This window comes from Panthera onca, chromosome A3 (assembly GCF_046562875.1).
Source record: "Panthera onca isolate mPanOnc1 chromosome A3, mPanOnc1 haplotype 2, whole genome shotgun sequence".
NCBI lineage: Eukaryota > Metazoa > Chordata > Mammalia > Carnivora > Felidae > Panthera > Panthera onca.
The window spans coordinates 118,903,027-118,908,650 of record NC_138341.1 but is presented as its reverse complement, the minus strand read 5'-3'; positions in this window follow the sequence as shown (position 1 = coordinate 118,908,650).

Below are 5,624 nucleotides of genomic sequence, written 5' to 3'. Positions count from 1 at the left end.
ATACATTGGGTAAGCTAGAAGAAATGGATACATTCCTAGAAACATACAACCAACCAAGACTGAATTAGGAAGAAACAGGAAGTCTGAGCAGACCCATAACTAGTAAGGAGATTAGATCTGTAATCAAAGATCTCCCAACAGAGAAAAGCCCAGGATCAGACAGCTTCACTGAGAATTCTACCACACATTTAAAGAAGAATTAATACCAATCCTTATCAAATTCTTCCAAAATATTGAAGAGGAGGGAACACTTTTTTTTTTTTCAATATATGAAGTTTATTGTCAAATTGGTTTCCATACAATACCCAGTGCTCATCCCAAAAGGTGCCCTCCTCAATACCCATCACCCACCCTGCCCTCCCTCCCACCCCCCATCAACCCTCAGTTTGTTCTCAGTTTTTTGTTTTTTGTTTTTTGTTTTTTTTGTTTTTTTTATTATTTTATTTTATTTTTTATTTTTTAATATATGAAATTTACTGTCAAATTGGTTTCCATACAACACCCAGTGCTCATCCCAAAAGGTGCCCGAGGAGGGAACACTTCTAAACTCAGCTTCTGAGGCCAGTGGTACCCTGATGCCAAAGCCAGACAAAGACAGCACAAGAAAAGAAAGCTGCAGGACCACACCTCTGATGACTATAGATGCAAAAATCCTCAACAAAATAATAGCGAATAAAATTCAGTCTCATCCTAAAATGACCAGACCCCCTGACCAAATGGGATGTATCTATGGGGATGCAAGGATCCCTCAACACACACAAATCACAAGTGGGGGAGGGGCAGAGAGAAGGAGAGAGAATCCAAGCAGGCTCCGTGCTACCAGGGCAGAGTCTGATGCAGGGCTTGAACTCAGGTCGTGGACCCTGAGCCAAGGTCAAGAGTTGGATGCTTAATCAATTGAGCCACCCAGGAGCCCTTTTCATATTTCTCTTGAAATGATTCTCTGCAGGGGCATTTCTTGGAGAGCCACTCCTTTTTTTTTTTTTTCCTATTTTTTTATTTTTTTTTTATTTTTAAGAGAGAGGGAGAGAACAGGAGGGGCAGAGAGAGATGGAGACAGATGATCTGAAGCGGGCTCTGTGCTGACAGCAGAGAGCCAGGTGTGGGGCTTGAACTCGCGAACCATGAGATCACGACCTGAGCCGAAGTCTGACGCTTAACTGACTGAGCCACCCAGGCGCCCCTTGGAGGACCATTCTTGATGGCGCGACAGGTTCTAGAAATCTAGCTAGCAGCGGAGGGGTGGGGCTGGAGGAGACCTGGGCTTGATTGGGTCTGGGGGCTGAGGTGATGGGCCTACCCCTGTACCCCAACATGACATAGTAATGTCAAGAGCACCCTCTGAAACACAGCCTGCCTGTCCCTGGGATTTTTGCTGATAGGTCTGCTCTTAGGGCCCCACGAGATCACTTGAGGCGGGAGGAAAGCCTTCTCTAAGGGATGTGGAGAACAGAGCCCTAGATTCTTTAGTGGCCTCGGGTGGGAAATCATTTTCTTCTGGCCCATAAAACAGTTGTCTGTTCTGCTGTGTTTTACTACCAGCGTTCCCGTGCGGGCTGGGAGAAGCAGGCCCGGGCGGATGTGCCGGGGCGGGGGGTGGGATTTATGCACCAGACTCCAGTGGAAATCCTCAGGATGCCTTTACAGATCCCTTTGTCACACGGGCCATGTGCACCGCCCCTCCTCACCACCCCTCCCCCCCCCCCCCCCCAAATCCAGTTAGCTCAAGGGGGATGTCAAGTCTGTAGTTAGGGGATAGGCCAGAGTCTCAGGAGAGGTCTGGACTCGAGACATATACAGAAGGGTCGTTGCAACAGATGATCTTCAAAGCTCTGGAGGCTGAAACCCCCTTCCTGCCTATACTAACCAGAGTGGATTCTGGAGTTTGTAGTTGGGAAGTCTGACGAATACAGAGTTTGCAGTGGCCACAAGAGCAGAGCTCAGGATGAGTCAGCTGGCAACAGGAGTGGGGGTCCCCCAGGCCCCGCCAAGCCACAGAAAACAGATATCAAGCGTCTGAGGCCAGCAATGTGTCTCGTGGCCAAAGGAGCTGGAGAACAGAAGATCCCCTGTGAAGTTAGAGGTAGGCTACAGTCCCCAAGACCACCCTCACTTCTGACCCCCATCGCAAGTTTGAGGGTCCCCAAGACCACCCGTAAGTTCCATGATTTGCTAGAAGGACTCATAGAACTCGCAGGAAGCTGTGCATCTCAAGGTGACGGTTTGTTAAAAACAAAAGATACCAGTTACAATCAGCCAAGGCAAGAGGTTCGGAGGGCAGAGCCCAGGAAAGTTCCAAACACAGTGCTTCCGGTCGACCTCTCCTTGCGGATTTGCGAAGGCCTTACTCCCCCTCCCCGCCCCCCACCCCCCTCCCCCCGTCAGTGTATAACAATGTGCACAGAGTGTTGCCAACCAGGAAGCTCACCCAAGCATTGTTGTCCAGAGCCCTGTTGCCCAGGGTTTCATCTGTGGGCACTGGTTGACCGCCCCCCACCCCGCCCCATGTCAGTGACTGTAGTCTCCAGCCCCTTGGGAGCTCCAAATGATGCCACGGGACCCAAAGCCCCCAGTATAGATCACACTGGTAGACACGCCCAATGCCCCCAGGTAGGCAAAGACGTTCAGATGAAGCAAGACTTCCGAAGGGCTTAGAGGTTACCTCTTGGCCTGAGGGCGAATATCAGACCTCTCTCTGAGCAAGGTTGAATCGTTTACTACCAACGCCCACCCCCCCCCAACCCCCACTGCCATGATTCCGTGGGCGCTCAGGCCCCACCTCAGGAGAAGGAGAGAGTGTGTGAGAGGAGAGACCACGAGCAAATACTCAATCGCTGAATCATGGAAGAGTCTCTTCCAATTATCGGATCCCATTTCTGGATATTGATTTCACAGATGTACCTGCACATATACATGAGTGGATATGTGAAGAGAAGTGATGGATGGCCCGAGCTCTTCACTGAAGCCCTATTTATTGTCAAGAGCTCGGCGGAGCTGGAGAGGGAGCTGGCCTGCCGTGTGCCTGGGTAGTGGATTAAAGCGACAACGAGCCCACATGAAAGTGACGGTGAAGTCTTCAGTCATTCACTCTGATCGTCCAAGCAAGAGGCTCACACCAGAGAAAGCACCGCCACCCCCTGTTCCCTTTCCACCGTGGGTTGGAATGCAGAGGGGTCAGTGTAGACGTGGGGACTGTCTCACTGGAGAGGAAGACCCACACTGAAGCCTCTGGCAGTTTTATGGACCCTGGGCCAGGGGAGAGAGGGCCAGGGGGATGGCCTGGAGGTAGAAAGTCCTGAGTCCTGAGTACTGAGTCTTTAGTGGCCCCGGGGGTGGGGGGTGGGAATCTTGTCTGCCAGGCATCTCTCTTCTCTCCCTGTGTGGCAGGGGTGCAAAGGAAGAAGAAGGACATCTAGAGAAGCCCTGTGATGAAGGTCTTAGATGGAGACACTTAGGACCGCAGGCAGCTGGGCTAGGAACGCAGGTTATGTTAAGAGCGGGACGGGCTGCCACACGCAGGCTGTTCACCAGGTCTGGTGCGGGGAGGCCAGCCTTCCTCCCTGAGGCCTGTCAGGGAAAGGCTTTCTAATTGCCCATGGTCCGGCCTCAGAAAGCACATGTACGTTTTTGGCAAAAATGCCAGAATTTGGTTAAAATGAGGAGGTGGACGGACTCCTTACTGATAAAAGCAAAGTATTAGAAACAAACTAAGAACTGGTCAGTAGGGGGTTGGTTAAAGACGTTGTGGTAGATCCCCGCCAGGAAATCCTATGCGTCTTTCAGAAAGAGGAAGTCGTGGAGCACCTGAGTGTCTCCGTTGGTTACACGGCCGAGTCTTGATTTCAGCTCGGGTCGTGATCTCGCGGTTCATGGGTTCGAGCCCCACGTCAGGCTCCCCCGCCGGTGGCACGGAGCCTGCTTGGGATCTCTCTCTCCCTCTCTCTGTGCTCCTCCCTCCCTTGTGCTGTCTCTGTCTCTCTCACAACAAAGACATAAACTTAAAAATAGAAAAGAAAGAGGAAGTTGTCTTGTACATTCACAAGCATGGAACTCTGCGTAGCTGTAAGGAGGGGTGGTGGGGAAGTCAGGGGAGAGCAGAGGAGAAGCAAGAGCTCGTAGCCAAGAGGAGAGTCTCCAGGGTGCATCTTAGGTGTGCGGATGAGGTCCATGGTGCAATGAGACTGTGGTCTCGGGATGGTTCTTCGACAGCTCAGAGTTTTGATCATTAATAGCAGAATGTCCTGTCCCGGAGCCAGCTCATCTATACAGGTCTGAGTTGAACAGTTATATGTCCACAGTCAGATTTCAGGGTGTTGGAACCCACTATGGGCCAGCTGTGGTTTGCCCTGCACCTATCCCAGCAAGGTGCAATGACACCGTTACAAAACGAATGTGTTCAGTCTCACTGGGCAAGAACAGCCTTTCCCTGCTTCGGGAATCACAAATATCTTGTTCTTTTACAAGTAAGTGTTCTTCCCCTATCTCATAGCAAAACGGTTGCCCCACATTCGTCAAGGACTTGCCTGGGCTTCCCTGAGTCTTTTCTTGGAGCCGTCCCTTGGGAAGTTCTGGAATGTTCTAGAATGTTCAGAATGCAGGCTTGCTTGCAAACTAGGCTGAGTGTCTTAAACACGTGCATAGGAGAACAACGCACAACTTTTCCAGGCATGGTAGCAAACCGTTTTCTAGCCTGTCCAGGATTTTAAAGCTGGTGAGCTCCTACCCCATTGTAGGACCATATCAGTGCCCCAACCCATCTTCCCACAGCCGTGGACACCGACCCCATTTCTGCTTGCTGGCACTTGTATTTCTTTGCCTGAGAGGTTCCTACGGCTGCCAGAACCTTCTCTGCCAAGACTGGAAGAACTAGGGGACTAATGTCCACCAGGAGCTCCCCTCAACCAGCGAGTGACGGGAGATGGTGTATAAATATTCACGCTCCCTTGGCCCTTGGGTGTATACTCTGAGGAGTGTTCTGTGCTGGCTTCCAGAGTTTCCCCGGTGGGATTACGCTCTGGTCACCGTTGGATTGATCACATACCCTTTCTAGGCTGCTTTCCCTTCCCCATCCCATTTTCTCTCCTCCTGGAACTTCTTCCAAAGAAACTACTTGTACTCACGTGCTTGTGTCAGGGTCTGCTTTTGAGGACCCCAAAGCAAGATGGCGGATAGTCACATTGGCCATTTACCAGGACCTAGTATGACCCCCGCACCCCCAAGGGCTTGACGTGAACTCATGGAGTCCCTCGTCACCCGGCAAGGAGGGATTCCCAGATGCAGTTGACAGGTGGGGAAACAGAGTCAGACAGGCTTTGCCTGGGGGCCCAAAGCAAGTAAACTGGAGTCAGGCTTCCACAGAACCCGGGGCAACACTCTTGCAAGTGGGGACTGGAACTGGGTCAGTTGCTGCCTCTACTTCCCTCACGCTGAGCCTGCGAGGAGGAGATGATCGGTAATCACGTCCAGCCAAGAAATGTCGAATCCCCACTACAGCTAAATAAATCCTTTTACGTGGGTTACCTAATATGACCATTATAACCGCCCCAGGAAGTGGCTACTGTTATTATTATCCTTATTTGATTTATTGATTTATTTATTATTAAAAAATTTTTTTTTAACATTTA